Raw genomic sequence first — 14,350 nt, 5'->3', positions numbered from 1 at the left:
CAGTCTTCCATGTTTATTCCTGACAGGACACTCTAGTGTCTGGCTGCTGAGAGTAGGTGGCTTATGAGCTCTTTGTAGTGTGACTAGGCATTGTGATCTTGGAAGATGTTCAGTAATGTCAGTTCTGGGGTGACTTCTACTATCTGTTTAGTTATTTTGCTTATTTCTTGTATGACTGCTGTCCAGAAGAGTTGGATTTTGGAGCATTCTCACCACATGTGGAGGTATGTGCTAGTGAAAGCTCATGTCATCTTCCTTTTAATGTTTAAAGGGGCACAAAATGAAATGAAGGTCCAGCCTTGCATCAGCTTTCAGAAGGGTATTATTGGAAGATTGGTTTCAGTAAGCCTAATTGAACAAAAATAAGATTCTGCAAATCCACTTGTACTGAACTACCTAGCAGCTATATTTGTGTGGCCATAGACTTCTGCATGTGTATCCATGGGTGGATGAGAATTGGAAATTGCTCAAGTGCTGTCTGTGTGATTTCCCCAATCCAATGAGGCAGGGCTGCTGTGCTTAATGCCCCCTGTCTCCCAATTAGCTGAAATCCAGCGATTAGGTGTTTGTGAGGATTCAGTTCCCTGCCCCTCCCCTCCCCTCCCCCATCATCAACAGCTGTATGTTATAATTTTGGCTTTTTGAAAACAGCTGTGCACCTAGTGTCAACATTGCTCCCCACTATGAATTCACTATGTTCTTTGCTGGTAGTGTTACCCCATCCTCCATCCTCCGCCCCAAATCTTTGTTTTTTAACACACAACCTGACACACAGAAATTATTAAATAGGGGAAGCTTTTCCCAGCACTTATTTTACTGTAATAGGTCAGTGCACTAAATGTCTGGTAGAGCTGTATTTTCCGGTAAATTTGTTTTGTTTTGTAATTCAGTTGTTCACAGTGGCAAAATTGCTTTGGGGCATTAGCACAAATGAAGCTGTCTTGGCTGGCTGTGAAATATGGCATGCTAGAGTTGTTAATCCCTGTTAAGGTGCTGGTCTCAAAGGCACACCACATGCGGAGGGCTCAGCATATCATAGGACAGGGCTAAATGTGCCCCTTTTTCCTTATCTTAATGACTCAGTGGAATTAAAATGTCATAGATATGAAATATCTTATGTTGGGGGCAAGTTCACAGGCTGAGCTAACACTGCATACGAAAACATCTTACAGTCATGACCCTAATGACATTTGACTAGCAACAACTTCCACAAAAATCAGTGGGATAAGAAGAGTCCTGCTGGAGCAGACCAAATGTCTAATTTAGGTTCAGCATTCTGTTTTCCACAATGGTCAAACAGATACCTTTGGGAAGCCCACAAGCAGGATGGGGGGGGCACCTCTCCTGCAGTTGTTCACAGCAACTGGAAGTAGCATATAGTCGCCACACAATTGTCCCTCTCTGCCTGTTCATTTGCATTTTACTGCATTTTTTTGTGGTGTGCTGAATGTGTGCCTAATGTATTGCACACACTTAACACAGGCTTTCTGAAGACTGTCATGATTTGCCGCTTCACAATACCTCCCATCCTCTATTAAACAGCTCAGCTGGGCCGCCTGCTACCTGCGCTGCTTGCTTACCCACTTGTCTGCTGGCTGTTCCTTGCACTGGAGGTGGTGTGATTGCCCTTCGGCAGCCAGGCAAACTGCAGCAAGACAGCAGTCTTATGTATACAAAAATATATTTTAGTGAACTGTATATATAAATAAAGAAATAAAGGGGTAAATGTTCACATTTCCTGAAGGGCTATGCCTATGGGTCATGGGTCATCTCTGGGCTCTCAGAATAGGTGTTTCCTTATCCCCTGGCTTTTCATCCCACTTATGCAGTTCAAGTTTTTTCTTGTGCTAAGTGGCTTTACTGGGCCATTGTGTCCCAGAAACAAGGCACTAGTGATCCTTTTGCTTGGATGCTGAACCCTTCCAGTGCCTGCTCCTAGCAATACTTACGGTATCTGCCTACTTAGTGGCTTATTCAAGTCAGGCCATAAGACTAAGAGAATCAAATAAATGCTGGGAGATGTTTGGTCAGGTACATATGATTTGCTCGTGTTGGGAAGTACATGATTTTGGAGAAATGTAACCGAAGATGAAAGGCAACGTATACTGAAATAACTATGATAATGTGTATTCTATGTAGAGACACAACCATCTCTGACAAGATAATTACTACTTGAGGTGGCTCCATGTTTGATAACTTGCGAACTTGGTTACCACAGCAGACAACCTGCAATATCAGACTTGTCACCTTGGCGAAAGAAAATTAATGAATATTTAATGTCTCAGACCCGGCAGTGACAGAAAGTATTTTCTAGCTCTTGAAGGTCAAAGTCAGAGTTTGTGAAGTACCACCAGCAAGTAATGGCTCTAGGTTATTATTCTACCTCAAACAAGCTTTATACATGCAAGCTTTGTAGCCTTCACATCATTTTGAGGTAATAGCATATAGGTATAGATTGGTGTGTGTGTGTGTGTGTGAGAGAGAGAGAGAGAGAGAGAGCGCGCAAACCATAGTGTATGACTTGTTGCGTTGGATTTATGTATGCATCACAACATATATAACGTCCATTAAGCATGAGTCCATTGAAATTAGCTGTCAGCCTAAATTGGGATAGCTTACAGAAGTGCCTTTAATAAACACTGGATAACTTCTTTCCCACTAATGTCACTGGATGATGTAGCTGCTATGCACACTCCAGAATAAAGCCAAGAATGTTCTTACACCTCTGCTTATAGAATCATAGAATTGTGTAGTTGAAAGGATCCCAAGGGTCATCTTGTCCAGCCCCCTGCAATGTAGAAATCACAGCTAAATACTTCTTGACAGATGGTCATCCAACCTCTGTTTAAAATCCTCCAATGAAGTTCAGAAAGTTCTTCCTAAGGTTTAGTTGGATCTCCTTTCTTGTAATTTGGATCTATTGGTTTGGGTCCTACCCTCTGGAGCAGCAGAAAACAAGCTTGCTCCAGCTCCCATGTGACAGCCCTTCCTATATTTTAAGATGACTGTCATATCTCCTCTCAGTCTCCTCTGTTTCAAGCTAAAAATACCCAGATCCCTCAACCATTCCTCATAAAGCTTGGTTTCAAGACCCTTTTATCATTTTGGTTGCTTTCTTCTGCACATGTTCCAGTTTGTCAATATCCTTCTTGAAATGTGCCCCAAACTGGACACAGTACTCCAGGTGGGGTGTGACCAAGGCATACTAGGTTGATACTATTACTTCCCTTGATAAGCATCCCCTCAATTCCTTCATCCAAGTCATTTATAAAGAAGTTGAGCAACACAGTGCCCAGGACAGGACCCTGTAGCACTCCACTTATCCCTTTTTTCAAAGAAGATGAACCTATGGTGAGCACTCTCTGGGCTCGGTCAGTCCACCAACTACAAATCCATCTCACAGTAACATCATCTAGCCCACATTTTACCAGCTTGTCCACAAGAATATCATGGGGGACTTAGTCAGAAGCCTTTCTGAAATCAAGATATAGTACACCCTAAGCATTTCCCTGATCCACCAAGCTTGCAAATTCTATTTAAAAAATAATAATAATATTAGTCTGGCATGACTTGTTTTTTAGAAACCCATGTTGGCTCTCAGTAATCACAGCAACCTTCTCTAAGTGCTCACAAACTCGCTGTTTAATATTTGTTCTAGGAGCTTTCTCGGTATTGATGTTAAGCCGACTGGTCAGTAGTTGCTGCGTCCTCTCCTCTGCCCTGTACCTTTTTGGAGACGGGGAAAACATTTTCCCACTTTAGTATATATTATATAAATATATATAATGTCTAAATGTTTATACATTTGAAGACTCTAGCCTTCAGTTGTAGTCTTTAACTCCTTACAGTTGCATCTGTACTACATAAAGGAAAATAAGAGTCTTCTGATACATATTTCATTAAAATACATTTTCTTTACTAGAAATCTGTTCAGTCCAATATTATTTAAAGTGAATACGGTAAATGTTTATTGTGCCCCATTGTTTGTCTGATTTGTAAAGCAAGCTATACAAAATTCAAATTTGCACCCATTCTTCATAATGGGCATGGGAAGGAAACATGGTATGTGTTTGGTACTGGAAAGGGCTGTTTATAGCTGCCTGATAAAGCTTTTATTGTGCTTGCTTTTGAACACACACATGTACCCATTTATCCTTTTGAAGAATTTTAACAATACTGAAATGCCATAGTTATAATAAAAGCTCAGAAACAGCAAGAAACAGCAACCTGGGAAGATACTACCTATTATGACAGTTATTTAAAGATGGAGTTGCTTTTCTAGCAACACTTGTTCTATCAATAAATTATTGAACCAAGCAGATGCAACTTTTTTGTACTTAAAAATGCTGACAGTGTTGATGTTTGCTAAAAATGGGTTATGGCTTCTTTTCTTCTCTTCTCTTCTATCTGACCTTGTTCATAATCAAGTGGCTCATTCCCACCAAGCAGGGGGGTGGGGAGTAGAGGCTTGGATTGAAGCTGATGGTCACTGGGTAATTCAGAGGTCAAGTCCTTGGTTATTGCAGATGAAAATTTTCAAGTCCCTAATTAAGAAGCCTTGCTGATTTAAGGATCTTGCAAAAAGAGAGTGTGCATAATGAATAACCTACCACTAATAGTGGAAATGATTGCTTGATGATTCCTGTTGCCCCCTTTTATTAAATTACTGTCTCAGGAATGTAACCAAGGCAATGAAAAATAATGAGTTGGATGTTGAGTCTTTTGCATATTTGTGATGTCCCAGTTATTTTTTCCCCAATCAAAAAAAGTATGCTTTAGGTGAGGGGAGCTTTATCTGCAACCTGTAATAGAATAACAAGCTATAGTAGGACAAGATAGGGAAGCAGGGAGAGGTTAGGCAATGAATGAATACTGAGGATGAGGAGAGGAGAATCAGGAAGGTTAAGGGAAGGTGTTCTGTGTGATAGGTCTTGAACAAAGATGTGAAGAAAGCACAGGTTATTCAGGGCATAGACACAGTAGGTGGGTGAATTCATCTGTCATTTTGCTAATTAGCTTGATTACAATGGATTATGGATTATCTTTAGATATGTTAAGAATGCTGGATTCTGAAACAACCATAATGCAGATAAGGGGCACTATGTAAAATTGATTCTCAACTGGAAATGGAGTACAGAGTATCATTTCCTAAATGATGACTTCTTTTTACAATTTAACATTTTATTTTTTTATTACATCTTTTAGAGCTACATTTTCAGACCATGCTTGGAAGAATATGTAAGAATACCTATAAAAATAAACCAAATTAACAAACTCTATTTGTGGTCAACAAGTGCTAAAGTATTCTCTCTCTCAAGTTTTGTAAGCTTGTTCTCTTAAGTTTGCCATCAACTATGTTGGCGTAGAGAGGCACTCTCCTGATCTTAGGAAGCAGCAGGACAGTACTGTTGTGATATGGCATGTACAGTGAACATATCAGTGAATCACTCACTCCCAGTGGCCCCACTTATTTGCCTTCAGTAGACTTGACATGTGTACAAACACTATACAGCCGTACCTTGGTTTTTGAACAGCTTAGTTCTCAAACGTTTTGGCTCTCAAATGGCACAAACCCGGAAGTGACTGTTCCAGTTTGTGAACTATTTTTGGAAGCTGAACGTCTTGACAGGGCTTCCACGGCTTCCGAATGTTTTGGAAGTCAAATGGACTTCTGGAACGGATTCCATTTGACTTCCAAGGTATGACTGTACATGTGGCTGGGGGAAAATGTGTCCTTTGTAGGTTTCTGAGCTTCTGTGCCATTCTTATCAGGACGCTACTATGGCTTGTACAGAAGCCAAAGAACATCTTGTGCTTTTGTCAATGAGGAGGCACAATACCACATAATATAATCCCTCTTAAAACAGATTATCCAGCTGTGTCATAGTGAGTCTACAAACCAAGACAACATGTGAACTATTTGGCATACATCTATGTATTTTTACTATTTTATCATGATTTCTGACCTATCTTCATGACCTATTTTTAAAAGCCAGGATTTTTTAAAAAGTCTCTCTGTGTGTGATTCAGCCACTGATAGATGTTGTCATGCATAGGGTTACGATCCTCTTTGTGGCCCAGCTTCTCTGCACTTAAAACAGCTGTGTTAAACACAGAAAATGAAATTTGACTGATAAAACTTCCTATCGCTACATCTGTACATCTCTATTCTAAGAAAACCCTCACTATCTAAATTGATACTTGGCATTTTCCTGTTAAAGGTGCAGGAATCTTGCCAGAAAAAAGATGGTAATCTTAAGTAAGCCTTGGATATGTGGCATGATAACACATGGCAGTTTATGTGGAGCGATAATCCAGCTACTGTAAACTCTACAAGTGATGGAAATAGAAGGGTATGCAACAAAGGACTTTACTTGAACAGGGAATCTCTTGCAAATCTATCTAATAATGGCTACTCTAGGTTTTTATTCCTTTTGTGCTTTTTGTAGGTCTGCTTCTCTCTCTCTGCAACAACTATTCAGGGAACACTTTTGTTACTAAGTTGAATTACTGTCACTATATCTGACTGACTAACAAACCCATTCTCAGTATGGATATCTCAACAATATTGAATGGTAGTTGCAGTAACAGCAGTAGCAGCCTGTGTGATGGTGCAGATCTGCCCTCAGTTTACCTGGACAGGGTTGGAACTAGGCAGGGCAGATACCAGATCTTCTAGCTGTTGATTGCAGATTATGCCCACTAAAGCATTAATTTCTCAGACTCTGACTTGCTTCCTCACCTGAGTGGCACACTTGTTTTAAACAACTGTTTAATGTTTTATGTGAACCAGGCCAGTGTGTTGTTTTTCTCATCCTGCCGAGTTTGCTGCAATTTGCTAGCCATATTGAGTGTCTTTTTAAATGCAGAAATTCAGGGTGTACATACTGTAGGTATGTGCTACAATTTATAGTAAAGTTTCCATATTTATCTCCTCAGTAACTGGTGAGATGTTGATCTTTTCTCCACTTCCTCAGTTTTCTGGATATATGGTAAAAATGCCCCCCACTGCTTAGCAGGATGTTACAGAGGCCTAATACAGATGACCAACTTGACAAGTGGAAGTTTTATTGCCACAGATTCGCTTGGTCATTGAAATTAAAGAAAGTGTGATTAAAATTGTTTTTCCTGCCATGTGTGTGAAAAATTTGGGGTAATATCAAGTGTAAGGCTTCCCCGTATTAGCCATTCACAGCTTATCAAGTTGTATGTAAAAAGTGCCAAATTGCCACATGATAAATAGCTGCTAATTTATGCTCTTTTATCCTATGATTCAGCTTCATTCCAATTAAAAATTTCAAAACAGCATGGACAACATCACCCATCCTATACGGCATTGGATTAATAGGCAATAACTAAGTTTGAAAGACCTTGTGTTTGAAAGCACGAGCCTCTTTTGTATGCACAATGTCATTGCACAAAATGCCTCAGATTGTCATTATAGTTTCAAAAAACCCATTTTCTCATTTTTATTATAATTGCTAACCACAAGGTGGCACACATCTTCTGTTTTAAATGCCAATAGGTGCCTACCCCAAGAAGCTAACTTGCCATTCTTCCACACTATAGAACTAGCTGTTTGGTGTTAGTAACACTAAACAACGCAGCAAAACTTGGCTGAGTGTCACAACAAAATGTTGATGCATATCAGTAGTTCAAATCCAAACATCAGCTGACTTATTTGATGTGTGATATATTTATCTATGAAATAGATGTAAGACTGCTCCTAGTTTCCTGCCTTGTTGTTATGTTTGTAAACTATCTTTATTGATTTTTGCTGGTTTATTGTGTTTTAGAAGATGTTGTAAATGACATTTTGGTCTGCAGCCCCTATAAGCCCCAGCATAATTGTTTATATATGTTTACACCCAAAATTAATGGACCAGTGACCATGGTCCCAAGGCACAAATCCTGTTACTTTAAAAGTGTGTGTGTGCATGTGTCAACTTGCTTGACTTATTTTTGCTATTTTTGCTCTAGATTTTATGGGATATAAATAAAAGAAACCACAACAAAGGCTCTTAAATTGCTTTATATTAAGATGACACAATCCTGAGTATTTCCTATATATCAACCTTCCTGTGAACCATGTCCTTCTCTGTTGAAATTCTCCTCCACCTCAAATATTGAAATGTTGTCCTACCTCATTCCCCAAACCTGGTATAATATTGCTGCTATACCATTCTTGACTTGAGTTTGCTTAGGGGCATTTTGCGAAACCCTAGCCAAAAGAGCTGGTGAGATTAATGATTAGGTCTTGTGTGCATGACCTTTGTATTCTAAATAAATTGTTGGTGCTGCTTCGCCACCTCTCCACCTTGTTCCAACTGAGGTTATGTCAACTTAATGTTTTTCACCGTAAGTCAGTATACAGGAAGCATTGCTGTTAGAATCCATTCCAGTTCTTCTTTGGGCCATCCTTTCTCTCTCTCTTTCTCTCCCCCTTTCAACCCAAAAGAACAGCTGTTCCTATAACTCTTTCTTTTGTGATCTTAATAGATGCTCTATAAAGGGAACAAGGAAGTCCTGTTAATTGTGCCAGTTGCCCAAGTGTTCATAGGAGACTATGACAGACAAAATCTTACGTAAAGGATATTGTTAATATCAAAATATTAGCTATTTTATCCTTACTCTCAAACCACCCTATTTCATGTGTTAGTCAAGCACGCATGCTAGGATTGTACCTTGGTGGATGTGGAAATGTCAATTTTCCAGGGCATGGTTTTAAAGAATCACTGTGCTACATACACATTCGTTTTGTCTAAAGCACACCTTTGTGCCTCTGAACAGTTGAAAATTGTGTATTAGATTGACATCACACCTTTAAGCAATCTCTTTCTCCTTGCAGCCATCCTTCTGTTTTGGGAACAAAAGTCAAAGCAGGTCAGTTCTTTGTGTTCATTATTCTGACTCACGAGGTTTCCCCAGCTTGTAATGCCACAGTGGACACTGGCACATTCTGTTGTCATACAGGGAATCTAATTGGGAAGAAATATGATTTCTGTTTTTCTCTCTGTGTTAAAGCTGAGCAAGTAATCTGTAACCCTGGGAAACAAAGAGCTTTTGCCAGGAGGCTAAAAAACACATATAAAGATAAAGTCAGCAAACATCCTGGGAGAAATGTGTGCAGTTCAGTCACACAGCAAATTCAGAAATACCACAACCTCGTTTGTGCCATTATAAAAGGGAATATACGTCATGTGCAAATAAATGGCTCAGAACAGCCATGTTTTAATAGGACTACTTTTTGTGATGTATTTTAAGTCTTGTACACCATATGATCTCTTCTCTGAATTACTGATGGCAGTTAATTTGAAGCTGTATTGGAACCTGAAATAGAGTTATCACAGGCTATCCTTTCCTGCTTTATCTGTCTTGATATTATTATCATTTGCTTCTCTGGTACCCATGGAAACAGCCATTAAGATAGCCACTTTCTCCAAGGAAGAGAGTGTTGTTAATGTCTGACATTTATCCAGCTGTGTAGCTCAGGATACAATTTTACAGGGTTTTAAGATCAATCCATAACTCTGCCTTGAAGTATGTGTAGGAACTAGAATCCATCCAGAAATACAAGATAAAGCAGGAGAAGATTTCTAATTTCCATGCTGCTAGCAGGCCCGTGGAAAGCTAAATGTTGTTTAAGAATAGATTGTTGTTTTAAATCTGCTCCCTTATACTTACATTTATTTACTTATATGTGAACTGATTTCTGCGGCTCCATAATTGCATTAGTAATAAGATCATTTTGTTTATCACCAACATTTTTTTAAAAAATGGTACATGTCACAGCCTGTCTTAGACGATTTCACTAAGGATGCATTGCTAACAGATATCTCCCAGTCCCTCTGGACCCAGTGGAACTTTAATTCTATACATGACGACTAGGATGTTGCCACTCGTCTAAGTAAGAAGCACTTCCTGCCTCTTTCTCACACTCAAAACTATTGCTTTATCCCCTTTGATTTCCCAAAGTCTTGTGTTTGGGCTGTTTTTCTTCAGAAAACACATGGGGGCTCAAATAATTGAATGCATCTCCCTACAAAAATTCCCTTCACATTGAAAATAAGATGTCGAGGATAACATTCTTTCTGACATCTAGCCTTTTGGCTATAGGATATTTTGTTTGAGCAGAGTGAGAAATGGAGCAGTGAGCAGTTTCCTATAGCCCAGACAGAGGTTCACCACTTTGGCAAGAGCTATGTGTTTGTGTCAGAAGCACAAAGCAATAACTGCATTTGAATGTTGTGGTTTGTTTTGTATTAGGCTGATCATATTTAGATGACAGTGCCAGGTGGTGGTGGGGGTAGCTTGTAACTATTCAAAATATTTTCTGTTCATGCTGTCCCTTAAACCACTGAGCTCTTTCCTTAACCCACCATATTGTTACCTACCCTTCTCCCTCTGGCTCTTCCCTTTCTCTCTAAGCTGTCATTTTGTAACTAGCACAAACTGGTGGATCCCAGTGGCCTCACTTAAAATAAACATTCAGAACTTGGGACAGCTATACAGCTGCAAATATGTTTTAAGTGCATTTTAAGCGCATTATACAAGACGGCGATGGTGAGCTAATGGGAAATTCAATACAGTTGTACTCTGGTTACGAAGGGACGCGGGTGGCACTGTGGGTTAAGCCACAGAGCCTAGGACTTGCCAATCAGAAGGTTGGTGGTTCGAATCCCCACGATGGGGTGAGCTCCCGTTGCTCAGTCCCTGCTCCTGCCAACCTAGCAGTTCGAAAGCATGTCAAAGTGCAAGTAGATAAATAGGTACCGCTCCAGCGGGAAAGTAAACGGCATTTACGTGTGCTGCTCTGGTTCGCCAGAAGCAGCTTAGTCATGCTGGCCACATGACCCTGAAGCTGCCTGTGGACAAACGCCGGCTCCCTCGGCCAGTAAAGCGAGATGAGTGCCGCAACCCCAGAGTCGGTCACGACTGGACCTAATGGTCAGGGGTCCCTTTACCTTTACCTTACTCTGGTTACGAACTTAATGCGTTATGGAGGTCCGTCCTTAAGCTGAAACCGTTCTTATCCTGGGGTGCACTTTCGCTAATGGGGTCTCCCGCTGTGCGCGCCCCTCTGGTGCACAATTTCTGTTTGCATCCTGGGGCAAAGTTTGCAACCAGGAGCAGCTCCTTCCGGGTTAGCGGAGCTCGTAACCAGAAGCGTTCGTAACCAGAGGTACCACTGTATATATTTTTAAATGTTTTTTAAAAGCATTTTCACAGTGTTTTATTATATATGTCTAGATTCAGCCCTTATCCTTCTTATGTTTCTCTTCATTGTTTAGGCTATGGGACATTTTCCTATCTAGCTTCATTGTGGCTGCATATCTCCCTTTTTCTTGAAAAAGCTGTTGTTCTTCCACACTTTTTGATGGGTCTTAGGTAGTGCTATGCTGTTCTCTGTTCCTAAGTGATAAAGAATCTGCTGCTACTCTGACCACTTGGTTGAGACTGTCACTGACCAGGCTTGTTTGCTACTAGCTCTATTATTTTCCTGGTGTTCCTTTTGTTTATGCTTGGAATTCTGCTTTGCAGCCTCATACCTTATTTGGTTCAAGCCCACCCCCACCCTAAAAAATTCCCAGTAACATCCCAAGCCCACTCAGCATTTAGCAATCAAATTTAATTAAAACATACCTGCATTTCCAAGATATGGAGGTCTAAAGCCAGCATAGTTTTGCCCCCTGAGGTCCATCAGTCTTTTATAAGGATTCCCAATAACAGTTATCCAAATGTTACCTTCCTTTCCGGTCTCCCATCAGAATCTTTTAAGTTGCTGGGTCTCACAAAGGCCTAGTCTGAAGCTAAGTGATTTAAGGATAATGTATCTAATCATTATGATATGGTACAATCTGACGATCAACCATACAAAGCTTGCCTTGCTATTAAAAAAATCAAAAGCTCATTCTAGGAATGATTTTCCTCTTCCACAGTCTGTTTTGGCAGTGCCTCATTCACCAAACAAAGAGCTTTTGTCTCATTTTGATGAGAACTTTTTTCTTTTTTGCATGCAAGATTAATGGAAGGGTTTGTTACATGTCATCTCCACCAATGTGTCCATGGGAAAATTAAAGTATAAACCTTGTAACATCTTGATAGAAGCGATGAAAAGGAAGCATTTTGTCCACCTACAGACTATTTTGTTGCCAGTATGGATGCTCGTCTGTTAGCATGTGCTGTGACTGCCAGCATTCTATATCCAGAATCAATAACAAAAGACTTAAAGCAATAAATATATTTTGGGTACCATTTATTTGGTTTTGCTACTTTTAATATTTTTAAAGCGTTTATCCAACAGAAAAGCATAGGTTATGAAAAGCTATCATACCTGTAAGTGGAACCCTATCAGTATCTGGTCCAATATCCTGGTCTCACAGTAACCAGCTAGATGCCTGTGGGAAGCCTGCAAGCAGAAGCTGAGGGCTGCAGAACCCTCTTTGCTTATGATACCTGGCACCTGGTATCCAGAGGCGTAATGCCTCTGTTAGTGGAGGTAGAATGTAGCCATTGTGGCCTGTAGCCATTGATAGGCGTATTCTCCACGAATTTGCCTAATTTCATTTTAAAGACATTATTTAGTCCAAGTCAGTGACCACTACAATGCCTTGTGGTAGGGAATTTCAGAGTTTAACTATATTTATCCACATATGCCAATAGAATAGCTTTTCTAGTTGCAGAAACGTATGCTAGACATCTTAGTTTTCTTGTTATTGTTCCTTAAATCATTGTTATGTATCACTTAAAAAAAACCCACATTCCTCTATACCTGGTGTGGATTATGTGTATTTCTCCTTCTGCAGTGGCATAACCAATGAATCATTGTTTGAAGACTAGTACATAGTGTTTATTTTAAGATATTCAGATGTATGATACTTCATGTGTGCATATATGTGCAGCCGATTGAAGCAATGTTTCTTTTTGATAATATGTATCACACAGTGATTCTTAAATCTACTCAGTGCAACAGAGACATTGTAAAACCAGATGCAGATGTATATGGACTGTGAGTCAGCGGCTCTGCCAATATTTTTGTTGCTGTTCACAATGGCGAGGTAATTGCATTATCAATCTTGTTAGTCTAGGGGCATCTAGGGCTTCGTTCTCGCTTTGACTGTGTGGGGGCTCATGTCCAAATGCTGCACAAGCCCATGGCAGCAGGGAGAAGAGGGCTCTAAAAAAATGCAGTGGGAGGGATCGTAGCTCAGTGATAGAGCATTGATTGCAGAGGGCAATCAGTTCACTCCTGGAATCTTTACTCAGATTAGATTGAGGACTAACAGTTGCTGAGAATCAAAAAGAGGAAAGTACTAGTGCTTTTGTGCCCTGTTTTAAACATAGGCTTGTGGCTAGCCATTGTGAGGACAGTGGGACTAGATATGGAACTTTAGTCTGATGGTGAAGAGTGGTTCTTGTATTATTATATTCTTAAAGCGGGTGCTGTAAAAAGCCTCTGCTTGAGACCTTGAAGAGTTGCTGTCAGATGCTCCTTCATAGGCTGGCTGTATGCACAAATAGAAGGAATGTGGCCACTGTGCATTAGTCGAGAACAGGGCTAGCACTTGTTATTTCACTCTATATGTGTGTCTAAACTCTACTATCAACACAGTTCTGAGCAACTTTGAGAACAAAATCCATTTTTTTTAATGGCCTACTTTGTTCCAATTTTTAAATAAATTGAGCAGGAGTATATTCTTGCTTGTTGCCTTTGGATTACTATACTGTGAAGGGATTTTTGAAAAAATGATAATAGTTGGGCTATTTTCAATGTGTGATCTTTAGTGTTCCAACCCCAAGGATGGGAAAAGTTGCTCCCAGTTTCTCGCAATCAAGTGCTAAGCAAAGCCATCCTCGAGTTTGTTTGGAAAGGAGCTGAAATATGTCTTGTCTGAGAATGCAGCAACACCTGTATGTAAACTTTCAAGAATGTCTGCTTGAGAGGTGAAAATTATGAGGAGAGATGGATGAAAGCAGAAGCAGTTCTAGTGATATGAATTTTAAGGAGTGCTTCACAGAAGGAAAGTATTCATGGCTTGAACTGAATCTTGTTTACATCCAAACCAGGCAGTTTTCATTAAATAGCTTTCTGATATGAGGTTTATGTCCTTAGCTTATAAACCAACTGTTGTGAAAAAGAAAAAGGAAAAGACATCAAAGCATCCTTAACCCCTCTCCTCCCAGGCACTACCGTTTGGCTTTTGGCCACAAAGCCTTTAACTGCAGGGTATTTAATTGCACTGTAGAAAGACATGAATTCAAGGATGGATAAGGTGGCATTCTGCCCAGCTGAAATCTATAAAGCCAGTCTAACTGGGATAAAGAGCCACAAGTTAAATGCTGGACAATC

Source organism: Podarcis raffonei, chromosome 4 (genome assembly GCF_027172205.1).
Source record: "Podarcis raffonei isolate rPodRaf1 chromosome 4, rPodRaf1.pri, whole genome shotgun sequence".
Classification (NCBI taxonomy): Eukaryota; Metazoa; Chordata; class Lepidosauria; order Squamata; family Lacertidae; genus Podarcis; species Podarcis raffonei.
This window is presented reverse-complemented; position numbering follows the sequence as displayed.